The 19,627-nt window shown below is 38.3% G+C and overlaps 1 pseudogene; it reads left to right on the plus strand.

Moving 5' to 3' along the window:
* Positions 1-18,187: 18,187 nt before the first annotated feature.
* On the plus strand, positions 18,188-18,981 carry LOC108350283 (60S ribosomal protein L7a pseudogene; annotated as a pseudogene).
* Positions 18,982-19,627: the final 646 nt, after the last annotated feature.

Genomic DNA, 19,627 nt, shown 5'->3' on the forward strand with positions numbered 1-19,627 from the left:
AGCAGTTCTCCTTACAATTTCTTCAACTAAAAAAAGGGAGTAAAACTGCCTTTGTTAGGCAAAGTTTGTCTGACTGATGTATAAATGAATCTCACACACAAAGTTCTTAAAGTTGGCCTTAGTATAAATATATATATACTCATAAAATAGGGCTATTTTAGAAGTGAGTATTATAAATGGTGGGTCTTAAAAGAAAATTCCACATCACTTTATATGGAATTGTGAATAAATTATATTTGTTTGTTTATTTATTTATTTATTTATTTATTCGATCCATTAGTCTGCATTTCGTTGAGCATCAGCTGCATTTCTCTATATGTGGACAAACATCAACAGTAGGTATATCTTCTTCTCAGCATAAGCTTTGTGTTCCCTCAGGGATCAATTCTGTCCCTGCAAAGGGGCCGTGCATTACTAAATACTGTCAAAAATGTGCTAAAGAGGCCATGCATTACTAAGTTATGTCAAAAATGTGTTAGATCTAGAGACTAAAGAGGGACCTTTATGTTGAGAGTTCCTAAGGCTTGCAACTTTTATTTATTTTTATAAATTTTTCTAGGGTAATTGAAATATGTTCAGATCCTAAAATAGACATCCTGGAGAACAGCAATGGTTATGACTCTGCTGAGGGTGACTTTAGCTTTTGGTACATTACAGGGAGTGAGGCTTTGGGGTCAGCATGAGTGAGACAGTCTTTATTCTTTTGTCCTGGTGCTTTGTGACTCACGCACTTTGAAATGTGAAGTTTCTGTAGGAATAGACTCCATGCTTCTGGCCCCAGTGTACTTATAGGAACCATCCTACAGGGAACACTGTCTTAGCCCAACGAATAAAATAGGAAACTAATCAAGTTTCACTGTAAAGAGTGGTTTCGGAGACATTTAAAACTGCAGGGAAGGGTCTTGCTAGGCTGAACTGTTTAGAGTAGAGGGAGACATTTGTAATATGAATCACTCCGAATTATGCCCACTTATATTTTATACAACAAGGTTCATGTATGATTTACCAAAGCATCAGGTAACTTAACCACTGCATAGAGTTTCTGGGGATGTCATTGTGTGGAACCAGAACTTTTAGTCATTTATTCACTTAGCAGAAATGTACTCAGTTTCTACCACATTAAAACCAACCTGCAAGTCACAGGCATATAAGGACTATAGAATACATTCCTTCACCTCAGAGGTTTTATAATAAACCGGGAAGACAAATAAGATCAGATCATCTATAGTTGAAAAACAGGATTCAACTGTACCAGAATAGAAATCTTTATTGTTTTTTTCCAAAATTGTTATCAGACTGTGGGTTTAACACAGAGATTGAATGATTTCCTATCATATTTGAGGACTTAGATTCATCTCATACACACACACACACACACACACACACACACACACACACACACACGCGCGCGCGCGTGCGCGCACACACACACACACACACACACACACACACACACACACACACACACACCTCGTTCTAAAGTACTTGCTATGCCTAAGATAGTCTGTGATATATGAGAGGCAGCTGGATAGATATAAAGATAACTTCAGCCGCTGGAATGGCCATGATCTTGAGACTGACAGGAGCAACTTCAGCTGCTAGAATGGCCATAATCTTGAGACCGACAGGAACTTGGGTTAACAAGGAATAGTGGTAGTGCAGTAAGGATAGTAATTGAAGGCATACAGTATGTTGTTAAATCAATTTAAAGAAATATTGAATTTGAGCATAAGAAGAGATGGCTAAATTGTCCATTGAATATTGAAAAGAAGTCATGAAATAGGGTGGGCGATAGAACAACCCTTGGGAAGAGAAGGGTCTCATAGAACTGCTGGTTTTAATGCAAATGATGCCATTTTTGAAGGCATGTGTCTGAAGTGTAATAAGGGCAGAGGTGCTCTAGAAGTATACAGAGACAAAGTGTCAGGAGGCAGAGTCAGTTATGTGGATTTTATTTTTCAGGCTGTGGAAAACCTTAGAAAAACATTCCTTAAGAAAAAGATAAATCATTCAGTCACTCGAGCAAACTATAGACTTAGAGACATACAGTACATCAGGTAAGAAAGAAGTGAGGCTGTGGCTATAGATGGAGGACTTGTTCCAGATGGTTAGTCTTGGGTCTAAGAAGAAGGGAGAGGGGATGGAAAAGCCGGGGAGTGAGAGGAGGAAGCAGGGGTGGCAGGGGCAGCAAGGGTGGGGAGGGTAGTGGAGAGGGAAAGGTAATGGAAGGGAGTGGAAAGGAAGAGGTGGAAGGAAAACACATGTCAGGTAAGTATTTCTTAGCCTGATAGATCAATCTAGGTCAGAGGAGAGGGAGGGCTTATTAAGGTAGTTCGGTATAAGAACTGGAATGATCAGAGAGACATAAATCATGAAGATTTGTGTCCCTAGAGTCTTCTACTCTGCTTGGCCCCAAGACAGCACTCACAATCATTCTGGAGAAAAAGTTAGAAAGTACTTCTGAGAGTAGATCGTGGAGCTGCCATGTTGACAGATCTACCTGTTCCACCTGGTTTTCAAATATGTCCTAAACTGCCTCTGCCCATGTCTATGACATCAGTTCCCTTCACTGCCTTCTTTATTCAGTTCTTAAACTAATTATTCTTCATTCACATAATGCTTTATTTCATACACCACTCATCTTTCTCATTTAAAACAGGCCTGTGATGATCCTCATTATGTTTTATGGTTAGCATTGTGTTTCAAATGTCTTCACATTTGTGCTTAAAGAATCTACACGTTCCTTGCTTTAGCTTGTAAGCAGTTAGCTTGCACAAGCTGTACCCTACCAGCTTCCTTCCCTCTATCCCAGAAGCCTGAAGACGATTCCTGTAATTGACTGATATTGTAAAGTTTAGCTGCTGTTATTGCAAGATAATCGGTCACAAGAGTGACTATCGGCTCTGCTTTTGTACGAAAATGCTTGCTTTCTCAAGATAACTGAGGCATCCAGAGATATGATTGTATTGCTATTGTCATTGGTGTTGGCTGTTATTGGTACTATTTGTAGATGTTTCACAGAGTAAGACTATATTGAATTGACAGTTAACTAAAAGCCTCAGGACTTTCCCCATGCAGGGCTAAATCAGTTATATTGTGCTTTTATACCCATGAAAAAAAAAATAAGCTCAGCTCTCGCTGTGTTTTTGTTCTTTTGAAGGTAATAGAAAAGTCTAACATGTGCTTAATACCTTTGGCCTTTATCAAAACGCTAAACAAAAATCAAGGAGGAGATAGAGATAGAGATAGAGATAGAGAGAGAGAGAGAGAGAGAGAGAGAGAGAGAGAGAGAGAGTAAACAATCTGATTCTGGGTTTGGACATTAATGGATTAGCCTTCGTACTGTTCTTTCAACATCTGGTTTTCTGGAAAAAGCATTATATAAATTCTGTAACTGGATCAAGATAGTCATTTCTATTTTTGGTTCTTAATATTTGTTTTTGTTCTTATTTATTCTGTTGAATGTTCTAGGGAGGCCGTAGGAGATATTTACCTGTTAACATAGAATTAGCATGCCGTATACATGATTATGGTGGCCCCACCATTTTCATGTGTATTGCCTAAGTTGATTTTTATTCCAGCTCTATGGGGCCCACTTTTTTTCTCAGCTTACTGATAAGGAAAATAGGTATATTTCTGTCTCTTACACACACACACACACACACACACACACACACACACACACACACACACACACATTAGACAATGTCTCAAAGATGCGAGTTTGAGTTTCCTAACTCTAACATTTAAAATGGCGATGGATTATTTACTATAAGGACCTACATCTCAAGCCGTCGGTACTTACACAGAATAATAAACTCTGGATGGTGGGAAAGATGATGAAAGTGGGAGAGAGAGCCAACTGCCTGGAGCATCTCTCATGTCCCATGAGTTATGATATTTCATTCAGTCTCTAGAGGGAAAGCATGGAAATAAGAAAATGAAACATGAGTAAGATAGCAGGCCTCAAACAATGTGCTGGTATTTGACAGGTTTGCCCAGTTTGCTTTAAAGCTTGGAGTAGTTCCAGTGTTAACACTGGGGTTAGCCTCCTGGTCACTGCACATAGTCTGCTCTCAAAAATCAGTTTTACCATTGTTTCTGGAGAGGACAAGTTAGTTGTGATTCTAAGCATGAATGCAAGGAGTAGGAGTATTCTGCAGGAATCGCTCTTTTTTTTTGTTAGGACTCAGAAACCACACAAACATCAGAATAGAATGTTTCTTAGGAACAGTTTTTTCTTTCTAATTAATTCAAGTAATCTTGATCTTTGATGAAGATTCACATATCTCACAGGCCAAACTTGTTCACTGGCTATTTTCAGTAGTTCAAAATACAAATTAAGATATTAAAAAGTGCTGTAATTTTTCTGGTTAAAACACTCAGAAAGGAGAAAAAATTTAAGTGAGTTAGTTTTGCCCATTATTAAAAACATAGACGGGCTCAAGCTTTCTATGCAGACTGAATATACTCTTGAATTTTGGGGAAACACATTTTGAATTCTGTGTTTGTGTAATCCTCACTTCATTTTTCCTGCATATCAAGTTTGCATTTGTGAGGATTAAAGTTATGTGGTTTTAGCTCTCTGTTAGATCATTTCTGTGTATGCTGTTTTTTTTATATCCCTCTTTAAATGTTTAAAGGAAAAGAGAGGAATATCTGTTATTTGTGGTGGGACAGAAGCAGATGAATATTTTATCAGCAAGTTATAGGACCTTTTAGAAACTTATGCAACAGGTACATGTTTATTATTCAGAGCCTTCATGGAAAAAATAGATTTTTCAACTCCTGAGGTTATAGTGGTGAACATAATTTAAAATAAAACCTGAGAAAAGTAAAAGAGATTAAATAAATATTCATGAAAATGCCCTCTTCAGGAAATAGGGTCATTTGAACAGTCTATTCCATTAAAAATCGCTTTATTTCACTTAAATTGGTTACCTCGCAGGGAAATCGAGACCAAAGACATGAATTTGAAATCCCACCACCAGATTAAACACATGGAATGTATCATTAAAAAAATCTATAACCGATCAGCTATTTTAGCCAGTATATTCAGGAGTTATCAAACGTACATTTGAGTCTTATCTTAAAGTTACATAGAAATTAGTCTTATAATTATATATAAATAGTGATAAACTGGAAATTATACTTCTATATATTATTGATAATCTAAAGTTGCTTAAAGACAATGTACTAACAGTGGCTTATAACGATCAATGGAATGTAATTGCCAGTCAGGACACCTTGAAATTGTTAACACCCTTTGATTTTTATTTATGAAAATCATTATCAATTAAACCAAATGATCTTGTCAAATGTTACTAAACTTGAAACTTTACTCTTTTAAATTGACTAGGGATGCCCAAGAGTACTAATCTAAAATAATTTTGGTATTTTCACTCTAAATCCTTTATAGCTAGTACCTAAATGGCTTCTCAGACCTCTGCTTCTCATACTATAGGAGTTTACTCTCTTCTCTTGTCCCTCCTTTCTACACTATGTCTCTTTAACTGGCACTTTTACTGTCTACACATGGTACCAAGTAATTTAGGACAGGTTAAAAGAATCCTAGGAAAGACATGACAAATGAGATTTTTCTAGCTCACTGGTATGAATACCTTCTGATAACCGTAAATGCTAGATCCTTCCTAGCTCAATCACACTGTAATCTCTGGTCATATGACATGCATGATAGAAGCTGAGCAGGCCACTGGAGTGCCCGGAATATATCATAAAGTACCAGTATATGCACTGAATAGCTTTGCATTCCTCACCGTATCCATGATCCTGGTCTTCTTGAGTTGGGAGTGTGTTGGAATGGCTCCAGGGTGTCCTGTTCATCTTGTGCACAAGAATGTCCTCCTTACAGACCTACTGCTCCTAAAGCAAAGAACATGGGGCATTGCTACTTTCCCTATAGCCAGGTGTGCACATAGGATTGAATTAACAATTATCTTAGTATTTCAATTAGGTGGCCTGCTCCAGCTTCTAGAACTTTCCAAAAGCAGTCCAGTGAAGACAAGCAAAGAATTTGGGAGTCCTGGTTGAAACGTAGGTTACATGTTCTATTAAGGAAGAAACCAGGCTTCTGTACTTCTTCACTGTGTATAATCCTTTGGGATTTTTATTCATCTTCAGCATTTAAGACAGTTTAACATGCAAACTGAGATATAATATCTTCACGTGGAAAGTATACATTTTAGTCTTAATAAGAATTATGTGGGTGGCTGGGTATGTTTCTCATTGGATAGAAAGACTTGTAGTCGAAGCGTGAGGACTGGAGTTCAAGTCCTCATACTCACATGAATACTGGTTGGGAATGCTATCCCAACTATAATCCTTTTCCTAAATTATATTTTAATTGACTTATAAGTAGGTTTTTATATAACTGTCTTAGGACTCTGGAGCTGAACTGTGGGCTTCCTGAGGTAAGATTGCTAGCTATAGTAGCTGAGTTACTGTACTCAGAGATACTATCCTTCAATACAGATGGTGAAAAATAGTGAAAGCACCTACTGGTAATTTTACGGCTCCGCATGAATGTGGGCACATAGCTATGTGTACCTGTGCACTAAAAATTACATATATATATATATATATATATATATATATATATATATATATACAGTCATATGCAGCAAATGCAAAAACATATAAAAGAAAGAGGTTTATTTAAAAATACAAGTTCCCTCTCCCCACTGTAGGGCTTTTAATCTAAGGTCCCTCCCTTTGAGTTCTGAGAGTCTTGTAGAACTTACCTCCAGCAGAAAGACAGGGCATCAAGTGACGGATAGGGTTGCCATACCACAGTCAAAAACTCTGACCCATAATTTTTTCTGTCTGAAAGAACCACCGGGATAAAGATGTAGAAGAGCCTGAGGAGAAGGAGGTCCAGTGACAGACCCAAATTGGCATCCAGCTCAAGAGTTGGCCCCAAGGCCTGGCATTATTATTAAGGCTATTGAGTGCTCACAAAAGGGACCTATCATGACCGCCCTCTGAAAGATCCAACGAGCAGCTGAAAAAGTCAGATGTAGATATTTACACCCAACCAAGGGACAGAAGCTGCTGACTCATGTGGTTGAATTAGGTAAAAGCTGGAAGAAACTGAGAAGGAGGACCTCTCAGTAGGAGCACCACCAGTCTAAATTAACCTGGACCCCTGAGATCTCTCCGGATCACCAACCAGGCATACACCAGCTGAGATGAGACCCCCAACACATATACAACAGAGGACTGCTGGGTCTGGGTTCTGTCAGAGAAGATGCACCTAACTCTTAAGAGACTGGATGCCTCAGGGAGTGGGGAGGTCTGGTGGGTGGGGATGGGGTGGGGGGTGGGGGGACATTCTTGTGCAGACTTGGGTAGGGGGAAGAGGAGGTATGGGACATAGAACAGTTAGTGGGTGGGCCGAGATGGGGATAAGATCTGGGGTGTAAAAAAATTAAATAAAATAAAAAATATTCAAAACTTATTTCAAAACTTAAAATCAAGTGAACCTATATCAATGGAAAATGGTGAGCAGATATTTATGTTTGTTTAACTTATTTAATGGAAGTTGCTGGTATTATTTATTACTACAAACTCATGAAATTAAAAACTAGGAAGTACAGAAGACACTTACATGAAGACCTACTACTAAAAATTATAATTTAGGAAAAGATGGCCACCCCAGCAGTGTCCAGTCTGTCCCAACACATGCAGAGCTTCAGTACATCTGTTGTCAGGCCCTTTGCCAAGCTTATGAGGCCCCCTGTTTAGAAATATGGCACTGAAGGTCGCTGTACCAGTTTGCTTTTTTTCTGCTGCATCTATACAGAATAAGTTAGACCAAATAGAAAGTAATGGTTGCTACTAAGACAACTCCTGAAGGATGCCAAGGTGTCTCTTACTCTTCTGAGTTCTCACATTAAGCACTGCATCAAAGTGAAATCCCCGAATGACATCACAATAAGATAAAGGTGAATTTACTAGCTGAAGATGGTCCCCTAAGCAACCAGGGAGTCATCTCTGCCTTTTCACCATGAGTGTTTACCCTGGAAAAATGAGTTGCATGGTGACCACATCTTCTCCTTTAGATGAAGCTGTTCTCTTTGCGTTAATGACAGTGCTTATAGACCCTCCCAAGTCAAGGCCAAGTATTGAAAGTTGGTGTTAAGACTGACCCATTAATCATGGATGAGATGGTTGCTCAAATTGCAGAGAACTGAGAAGCAATCATTGATGCTTACGAAGACCTCTATTTAGAAGCACAGTTAGGCCAAGTGGGAATTGCTTTAAAGGCTTCATCACCTGTAAAAGTTCTTATACATGGAGCAACAATAAATTGCTTCCTGAACAAACAATAAACAAAGAAACACACAAACAAACAAATAAGTAAAATAAAATAAACAAGTTAGAAGGTAGATACCTGGCATAGCTGAAAAAAAAGCTGCTTTTAGAAGGTATGGAGTATTAAATGGAAGTCCCAGTGCTCGGTGGGGGATAGCTTCTTATGAGTTGTGGGACAGAGGGACTCTGGAGCACCCCCACAAACAATACTGACTTTGACCATTTCTTTTTTGCCTACCAGAACTACATGATAAAACCCTATTGTTGAAAACAACATATACTTTGGTTGCAAGTTATAGAGTAATAAGTGAGACCTAAGCTGGGACCTTCCTTCTTGCTGGCTAGCTTCCTCCACAGTGCTGCATTTTGCTCTGAAGGGCATTGTGGGAGAAAATTCACCAACCTTATTCAACAGCTGTGAACCTGATGAACTATAGCACCAAGTTACTAGTCACGATATGCTCACTAGTGTAATAGTAACATAACTTATGCTGACAACTAACCATTTTATCATTGGATTTGAGGCTTTTATTTACAGCATAGAATTCATAACTACACTATACTCCTGATCAAAAGCCCCCAAATAGAGAGGTGATAGGCTCTAGGGAGGAGAGATCTTATTACTGCTCTTTAAAAGTATTAGCATAGTGCCTTCAAATTACTTATGCTTATACACACATAAAAAAAAATGCTACTCAGTCTTAGAGGAATGTACTTTGTAATGAATGGTCTGGCTCTCCAAGGTATTGGGGATAAGGCATTGTAGAGTACTCAATCCTGAAAATAATATATACTTCTTCTTTGCCTAAGAAAATCTTGAGCAAGAGGGTCTGGAAAAAATGAAAAGGCAGGAAGATATGGAGAAGCTCACCAAATACTGTCTTGGGCACGGCACAGCCATTGCAACCATAGTCTCAGCATCTGCAATTACCTACACTAAGCCTAAAAAAAATCTGGCCCTATCAAAAGTCAAGCTTGGATCTAGGGAGGAGCTCCTTGACTATGGATGGCCTGTGAGATGAGACAGGCAGTAATTGCCTTCTGTGTTTTTTACCCACTGGTAAGCTCCTCAAGATCCAAATGATTGGTCTAAACCCATGACCACACAGATACCTGCGGTTAAACTCTGTGGTTCCCAAAACAAACAGAAAGAGACTATGAGAAGAATCTTGGGCAGAAGAGGGGCATTGCCAGGAGTAGCAAAGAGGTAAGAGAGATTGGGGGTTGAGAGTAATTAGAATGAATTACACATATGTATATATGTGAAAGGACAAATTTAGTAAGTTAAAGAGACCAGGATGCCTGAATGGTGATAAGTGTGATTATCTTTTGGACTTCCAAGCATTTGTACACACAGTCATGGGTGCCCCACCTCATATATATACACACACACACGTATACCTGCACAGATAGAAATACAACACTTACCCAAAAGAAAATCATCAACCAACAAAATTCCAAAGGCATCTGGTATCTTATACATAGTCACCGCCATGATGGCATGAAAAAATATTTTAATAAACCACAGCACAACTCTGTTCAAAAGCTATGAAATTAAAACTTATGAAGAGTTAAGCAGTGATTCTCAATTTTCCTAATGATGTGACCCTTTAATAAAATTCCTCAAGTTGTGATGACTCCAACCATAACATTATTTTCATTGCTCTATTAGAACCATAATTTTTCTTATGTAATAATCTTTGAGATAAATGTTTTCCATAGGAATTGTGACCCAAGGGTTGAGAAATGCTGAATTAGAGAAATAAAAAGCAATTTGAATACTGACTGGAAGGCAAGAAGGGGACAGCTCTAAAAGCAAGGGGAGTGGGCAGGCAGTTTGAAAGGGGAACCCATGAGGGAAGAGTACAATGAAACCCATGTATGAAGATGTTAAGATAAAACCTTTTATTTTGTTGAAGTGATGGATAGTTTTGCCAGTTTGTTAGAATCTAGATCACATGGGAAGAGAATCTTACTAATCATTATCTAGATTAGTGGTTCTCAACCTACGTAATTATGTGACCCCTTAATATAGTTCTTCACTTTGGAATGACCCTGATGCCATAAAAATTATTTTTGTTGCCACTTTATGACTATAATTTTGCTACTGTTATGGACCATAATATAAAGAAATTTGGAGATAGAGGCTTTCCAAAGGGGTTGTGACTCACTGGATGAGAACCACTAGTCAAGAACAAGTGGTATTAGAGGATATCTGTGGAGGATTTTCTTTATAACATTAACTGATTCAGGAAGACCCAACCCACTCTGTAAAAGCTGAGTTGTAAGCATGTATATAGTCACTCTCTCACTGCTCTTGACTGTGGAAGTAATTTATTCAAGTTTATGCCAAAATTTTTCCCAATAAAAGACTTGCAACCCAGAATGAAAGCTGATCAATGCCTTCTTATTTAAAGTTGCTTTTATCAAGTCATTTTACCACAGCCATAGGAAATGGAACCAAGATATTAGCTAAACTAAAATGACTGCAAGAAATATCAGTTCAAGACATCTTTCTGCTTTTTTGTATTATGATTATTTATCTGATTATAATTTTGAAAACACTTTAACAGCATGATTTCTCATGAAAATCTCAAAGAAAATGTTTCCCTCATCTGAAGTTCTATTGGCCATGATGACTATTCTTTTCATAACCTGGTGTCATTCTGTCTTATAGGATGCAGTATCGACAACGTCCAGGCAATACTGCATTTCTACATTCCTTCTCTGACACAAGGGGCTTTGAAATAGTGATAGAAGTATAGTTTCTCTGGATATCTGGGGTTTCGATGATAGTGATTTTGCTTTTCCTAGCATGGAGCTATTATTTCCCCCAAATAATTATTTATTGACAACCTTTTTTTCCATTAGATAAAATTATCTAATTAGATCTAGAGGATGCTGTAAAGCCTAAGAAGACCTGACCTTGAGGAGTTCCTTGATTTTGTTGCATATTAATTTGCCTGCCACACTTTGCATGAGGGTGAGAATGGCTAAAATATTTTCTAAACCATGTGCTGTTTCAAGAACACACTGCATGTTCTTAAGATGAATATTTCAAAGGGAGTTACCAGAGATTTTGGGCCTGTATGAAGCTGTTTGCTTCAAGCTGCTCATTTTCTTCTTAGATGACTGTTTTCGAGACAGAAAAATTTCACACACGTCACTACATTGTTTTCTGCATTTAGTCAAAATGGAAGACAGGAATTTATATCTTTTTGACACTTCAGAGGTAAAAATGGATTATACCATGAATACTTCAGAAGGACAACTTGATGGTCATTGAAAATACAGCTGACTATAAGGTCAGGCAGGAAACTGGCAAGGAATCATGTAATGGTAAGAAAGAAAAGTGGTATGTTCTGAGGAGAGCATGTCCAGTTTAATGGACAGAAGTGCTTTTTACACCCAGCAGGACAGAGTTGCCAGAATGCATGATAGACCCATAGGATTAAAATTTTTGTATGACAGTTGTCAATGTATCAGAATACTTCAGGAGAGTCACTCTACAGGGCAGAAATTTGCTCCCTCTGGAGAAACAAATTTCTACAATATGTTTCAACAATTATCAGTTGCTTCTCTAAGGAATTGTTCCATTCAGACACTATTAAACAGTATGTGTCAATTCTTGCCCTATGTTTTTTGTCTGCTCTATCCTCAAGGAGGAAAGCAATGACTATGAATCGTTCTCTGTATAAAAATGCAATGCATTTGAAGACTTGAACACCCACGGAGAACCTATTAATCTCCTAGTGAAACGGTAGCAAAATGTTCTTATTACATTGCTCACATACAGTTTCCTCAGGACTTCAGCTAAGAGGATTTAATAGGGCCCTGTTTAAGACTAGAGGAAAGAGCTGTATCTTCTCACAGTGGGGTTTCTCTAAATCACTAAAATAACTCCTGATCAAACTGAAAGCTCTTGATATGCTTAAATATGCTTAATTAGCCCTAAGACTGAACACTTAGTCAAAACATATTGTCATTGAGTGAAACAACCTCAAAGACAAATCCTAATAAGGGCAGAGTCTTTGGACAGAGAATGGGCTGAAACCGTCCTGCTTTCTAGGTTCCTGTGCATGTCCAGACCCAAATTCTGATGTTTGTACGTGATGGAACTCAACTCTGTGCTCTCCCCTTGCAAGCAACATTTTATCTGATTCCATTACTTATCGTTATCTCTGGTCTCACTCAACCATTTTAACCAATGGCAACAATTTGAAGGCTTATGTAGATAATCAAGTGAGTGTTCCTGACTTTAAGAAATCAGGGGAAGTTTCACTAGACACTCTGATAAGCAAGGGTGGGTGCCTAAATTTAACATCTTGAACTCTGCTTCACTATTGTATAACCACGTGTTTTAATTTTATATTTATTTACTTATCTGTGTGTTTGTATGTGTACATGTGTTGTGAGTTTGCATGCTTGCAAATGTGTGGGTACAAATGTGTTCAGGGTTGAGAGTGTCCTTGTGTGCTCACTCATGGAGAAGTTGATAGCTGGTGTTAAGACTCTCCTCACTGTTCTTCCATCTAATTCTTTAAAGTGGGGCCTCTCAGTCAAGCCTAGAGCTTGTCAATATGAGTAGTCTAACTAGCTAGTCTTGGCTTTCAGAAGTTGGGATTATTTTTGTAGCTTAGGGGGTTTGCAACCTCATAGGAAGAACAACAATATCAATCAACTAGATACCCCAGAGCTCCCAGGGACTAAACCACCAACCAAAGAGTACACAGGGAGCGAGCCATGTTTCCAACTGCATATGTAGCAAAGGATGACCTTCTCAGTCATCAATGGGAGGACAGGCCCTTAGTCTTGTGAAGGTTCGATGACCTAGTTATACTTGAATGCCAGGGCAGGGAGGTAGGAGGGAGTGGGGTGGTGGGTGGGGGAACACCTTCATGGAGGCAGGGGGTGGGGGTTTGGAATAGGTGGTTTCTGGAGGGGAAACTGGGAAGGGGGATAATATTTGAAATGTAGATAAAGAAAATATGCAATAAAAATGAAAAGTAAAAGTTGGGATTTCATGTAGGCCACCTTGTTTACTCAACGTTTTTGTGAATTCTAGAGATTAGTATTCTGGGCCTCTTGCATACATGATCAGTATTTTAGCTGATGAACCATTCACATAGAATTAGTTAATTTTTTTCTCCATCCCCCTACACTGTCCACCTTAGCCATCATTTTGGTCCAGTGCCCATTTTACCCGTTCACTCTCATTATTTTCCATCTTTCTTGTTTATGTTTGTAATAATTTTTTGTATATTTTGTATTTTAATCTGTCTTCAAGAAAAAAATGGCTTCCAATCTTTTCATTTTGTTTCTGTTTTTGTGATAAAATATCTTCAAAAGAAACATAATAAGGGGGGCTACATTATCTTAGTTGCAATCCCAGGTTACAGTCTACCACTGGGGAAAAGCTATATGAGGATATCCAAGTAGCTACTCATGTAATGCTGTAAGTCAAGGGAAAAGAGAAAATGAATGCTCCCAAGTTGCCTGCTTACTTCTGCTGATACTCACTTAGTTTTTTGGCTTTATTCTTTTGTTTGTTTGTTTGTTTGTTTGTTTGTTTGTTTTTTCACTCTTGCATTTCAGGGCCCAACACATAAAATGGTACAGCCCATAGTCAGGACAGGTCCTCTTACTGAGTCAAGATAACTGCATATATATATATATATATATATATGTATATATATATATATATATATATATATATATATATATCTCCATAGGCCAACTTAAGATTAGCACACGCTGAGACACTTAGAAATTACTTTTCAGGTAATTTTAGCTAGTGCTAATTTAACAATTAAAAATTAACCACTATCACACTTTTGGAGAGATGAGGCTGTTAAATCCTTAGGGCATTATAAACATGTTTCTTACTCATATCTGATTTGTAGGAAGCTAGGACAGTCTCTATCATATTATAGAAACAAAGAAGGCTAAATGAATGGAGGGATCCCATCTACACTCTGACCAGGTTCCAGTCAAAGCCTCTTGAACCCAATTTGGATTCATAAAACCCTGTCAGTAGGAACTGACCTTCCAAACAATGGGCCTGCTTTATCTGTTATATTTTATTTAATCAAAAATGAAGACCAGTAAAATTCAACGAGATTAAGTATGAAGACACTATATTCAAGGAGACTGGATTTTATAGTTGGTCAAGACATATGACTGAATGGACTCTTCTCCTCAGTTGAAAGCTAACTGTTCTTTCTAAGCTCTACAAGTGGTGAGTTAAACTAACTTTTGTAGTACCACCTACTCATAAATATACTGCAAGCATGGCTATCAACACAAATGGACCTCAAAGGCATCTGTTATGTGACCAAGCACACTGAGTAAGCCATGGACAACCAGTCAGCCAGTAAGCACTGTTCATACATGGTCTGTGCTTCAGTTCCTGCCTCCATGTTCCTGCTCGAGTAATGGGCTTTCCCTGGTTACAGATAAATTCTAAAATAAATTCATTACTCCCTGATAATTGTTTTTTGTTTCCTGTTTCTATTATAGAACTTGAAAGCATACTTAGACTGAATTCAAGAATTATTTGAATACCAGTGTTTATATCATCTTTAATTATAAAATATTCATAATAAATACCAGGAGATACAATTCTGTTATGTAGAGGAAGACAAACGCTGGTAGGAAAGATTTTCTTTTTTTCCTGGAAGAAATTACATTTTAGTAATATCTCTTCTGTCTCTCTTTGCCTGGAGAAACTCCTAATTGATAAAGACTGTATTTTAGCTGTTGAAAATTTTAGCTTTCTTGGTAATTGCCTTTATGGAATGTGTTCCAATTGTAGAAAATAAATAGGCAGACAGACCAATGTCATAAAATACGTGTCTTCATAACTCCTGCTCTGCTCACTAGGTTACCATTCCACTCACCACTTTTACTTCAGCCATCCCCTTTTTCTCCATAGTTCTTTAAGAAAAAGATAATATTTAGATGCTTGTAAAGATACTAGAAAGAAGAGTTAGAAGAAATGAGAAAAATGACTATATCTGTGGAGTAGACACCTGTTGTCTTCATGACAATAAATGAGACAAAAAATTTAGAGAAACCAGAATTGATACAACAAATTGATTCCCAAGGAAGGAATTGTGTTGAGGGAGACCTTTTGCTGTATAGTCCAATGGCTTGCAAATTCTTAGCAGTAACTTATAATTAATATACATCACTAATCTGAGTTATCAAGAAGCAAATAAAATTTTAAATATTTCTTCATTTAAGAAGTTAGGAGAATTGCATTTCCCTGATGATTAAGGATGTTGAGGATTTCTTTAGGTGCTTTTTTTGCCATTCAATAATCTTCAGCCGAGAATGTTTTGTTTAGCTCTGTACCTCATTATTTAATAGGGTGATTTGGCTCTCTGGAGTCTAACTTCTTGAGTTCTTTGTATATTTTAGATATTAGCCCTCTATCTGATGTAGGATTGGTAAAAATCTTTTCCCAATCTGTTGGTTGCCATTTTGTCCTAATGACAGTATCTTTTGCTTTACAAAGCTTTGCAGTTTTATGAGGTCCCATTTGTTGATTCTTGATCTTAGAGCATAAGCCATTGGTGTTTTGTTCAGGAAATTTTCCCCAGTGCCAATGTATTTGAGACTCTTCCCTACTTTTTCTTCTATTAGTTTGAGTGTATCTGGTTTGATGTGTAGGTCCTTGATCCACTTGGACTTAAGCTTTGTATATGGTGATAAGAATGGATCGATTTGCATTCTTATACATGTTGACCTCCAGTTGAACCAGCACCATTTGCTGAAAATGCTATCTGTCTTCCATTGAATGGTTTTAGCTTATTTGTCAAAGATCAAGTGACCATAGGTGTGTGGGTTCATTTCTGGGTCTTCAATTCTGTTCCACTGGTCTATCTGTTTGTCTCTGTACCAATACCATGCAGTTTTTATCACTATTGCTCTGTAATACTGCTTGAAGTCAGGGATGGTGATTGCCCTAGAAGTTCTTTTATTGTTGAGTGTAGTTTTCTCTATCTTGGGTTTTTTGTTATTCCAAATGAATCTGCAAATTGCTCTTTCTATCTGTATAAAGAATTGAGTAGGAATTTTGATGAGGATTGCATTGAATCTGTAGATTGCTTTTGGCAAAATGGCCATCTTTACTATATTAATCCTGCCAATGCATGAGCATGGAAGATCTTTTCATCTTCTGAGATCTTCCTCAATTTCTTTCTTCAGAGACTTGAAGTTCTTGTCATACAGATCTTTCATTTGCTTGGTTAAAGTCACACCAAGATATTTTATATTATTTGGGACTATTGTGAAGGGTGTCATTTCCTTAATTTCTTTCTCAGCCTGTTTATCCTTTGAGTAGAAGAAGGCTACTGATCTGTTTGAGTTAATTTTATACCCCAACATTTTGCTAAAGTTTTTTATCAGGTTAAGTAGTTCTCTGGTGGAACTTTTGGGGTCACTTAAGTACACTATCCTATCATCTGCAAATAGTGATATTTTGATTTCTTCCCTTCCAATTTGTATCCTTTTGACCTCCTTTTGCTGTCTGATTGCTCTGGCTAGGAATTTGAGTACTATATTGAATATGTAGGGAAATGCAAATCAAAACAACCCTGAGATTGTACCTCACACCAATCAGAATGGCTAAGATAAAAAACTCAGGTGACAGCAGATGCTGTCGAGAATGTGGAGAAAGAGGAACACTCCTCCATTGTTGGTGGGATTGCAAACTGGTCCAACCACTCTGGAAATCAGTCTGGAGGTTCCTCAGAAAATTGGACATTTAACTAACTGAGGACCCACCTATACCTCTCCTGGGCGTATACCCAAAAGGTGCTCCAACATAGAACAAAGACACATGCTCCACTATGTTCATAGCAGCCTTATTTATAATAGCCAGAAGCTGGAAAGAACCCAGATGCCCTTCAACAGAGGAATGGATTAAAAAATTGTGGTCCATCTACAAAATGGAGTACTACTCAGCTATCAAAAACAATGTCTTCATGATTCATGGACAAATGGAATGAACTAAAAAATATCATCCTAAGTGAGGTTACTCAATCACAGAAAAACACACTTGGTATGCACTCATTGATAAATGGATATTAGCCAAAAAGTTCGAATTACCCAAGATGCAATCCACAGACCACAAGAAGCTCAAGAAGAAGGATGACCAAAATGCGGATGCTCTCACTCCGTCTAAAAAGGGGGGAAATATCCATAGGAGAGGATATGGAAACAAAGTTTAGACTCAAGGAATGGCCATTCAGAGCCTGACCCACATGTGGCCCATATATATACAGCCACCAAAACTAGATAAGATTGATGAAGCTAGAAAATGCATGCTGAAAGGGACCGAGTATAGATCTGTCCTGAGAGACACATCCAGAGCATGTCCAATACAGAGGCCAATGCTAGCAGCAAACCACCGAACTAAGAACAGGATCCCCTTGGAGGGAATTAGAGGAAGTATTGAAAGAGTTGCAACCCCATATGAACAGCAATGCCAACCAACCAGAACTTCCAGGGACTAAACCACTACAGAAAGACTATACATGTACTGACCCGGGGCTCCAACTGCATATGTAGCAGAGAATAGCCTTGTTGGGGCACCAGTGGAAGGGGAAGCACTTGGTCCTGCCAAGATTAGACCCCCAGTGCAGGGGAATATTGGGAGGGGCAATAAGGGGATGTATAGGTAGAATACCCATATGGGGGAGGGGGGGGAAAGAGGGAATGGGGGACTTATGGACAGGAAACAGTGAAGGGGAATAACATTTGAAATGTAAGTAAAGAGGCTCTCGTGATCTCTGTGGCTGCTTACTTATCACCCACAATTCCCTCTTCTTTCTCTCTTCTCCAGCCGAGCAAGATGCCCAAAGGAAAGAAGGCCAAGGGGAAGAAGGTGGCCCCGGTCCCCACCATGGTCAAGAAACAGGAGACCAAAAAGGTGGTCAATCCTTTGTTTGAGAAGAGGCCTAAGAACTTCGGCATTGGGCAGGACATCCAGCCCAAAAGAGATTTCACAGGCTTTGTCAAATGGCCCAGCTACACCAGGCTGCAGCAGCGAAGAGCCATCCTCTATAAGCGACTCAAAGTACCTCCTGCCATCAACCAGTTCACCCAGGCCCTGGACAGGCAAACAGTGACTTAGCTGCTTAAGCTTGCCCACAAGTACAGGCCAGAGACAAAGCAGGAGAAGAAGCAGAGGCTTCTGGCCTGCACTGAGAAGAAAGCTGCTGGCAAAGGGGATGTCCCAACAAAGAGACTACCTGTCCTCTGAGCAGGGGTCAGTACAGTAACCACCTTGTTGTAGAACAAGAAGGCTCAGCTGGTGGTGATTGCCCATGATGTAGACCCCATTGAGCTGGTGGTTTTCCTGCCTGTCCTTTGTCGAATGATGGGGGTGCCCTACTGCATCATCAAGGGCAAGGCCAGGCTAGGGCACCTGGTTCACAGGAAGACATGTACCACTGTTGCTTTCACACATGTTAACTCGGAAGACAAGGGTGCTCTGGCTAAGCTGGTGGAAGCTATAATGACAGATATGACGAGATCCACTGCCACTGGGAAGGCAACATCCTTGGTCCTAAGTCTGTGGCTCGCATTGCCAAGCTGGAAAAGGCAAAGGCTAAAGGACTCGCCACTAAACTGGGTTAAATGTACACTTAAGTTTTCTGTACATAAATATAATTACAAAATTAAAAAAAAGAAATGTAAGTAAAGAAATATATGTAATAAAAAATTAAAAATAAAAGAAGTTAAGAGAAGTATGTAACATGCCACAATTATCAGACTGGTTGCTTATAGGGACATCTGGGTAGCAAATATATTGTGCTACATATGGTCATTTAATTTAAACAGTAATATTTAAATATCTTTAATAGTCACTTAAAAACTAGAATTTATGATTTATTGAAAAAATTAGAAGGAATAGTGATACTGAATTCATAGTTTCCCTCTTTATAATCAATTTTAAAACATTTCTCATATGGCTAATAGGAATAAAAAGGTTACTAGTGTTTTAGAAAACATGTTGACAGTGTTTTATAAAATTATGTGTTAAGTTTGGCACAGATACTGGATTCCTAATTTAAGTAAGAGAAGAAAATGTATATGACCACAAGAAGGATTATATTAGAGTGTATATTAACTTGAATCAGAACAGCATCACAAAGGAAATGGCATTAATGTCCATCAATAGAAAAATGCTATAGCAGCCTGTGTATAGTCACACAGAGGGATGCTGTTAGACAGTGAAATGAAACCAAAAGCAAAATACTACTATTATATATGTAAAAGGTGA

Source organism: Rattus norvegicus, chromosome 2, assembly GCF_036323735.1.
Source record: "Rattus norvegicus strain BN/NHsdMcwi chromosome 2, GRCr8, whole genome shotgun sequence".
NCBI classification, from domain to species: Eukaryota; Metazoa; Chordata; class Mammalia; order Rodentia; family Muridae; genus Rattus; species Rattus norvegicus.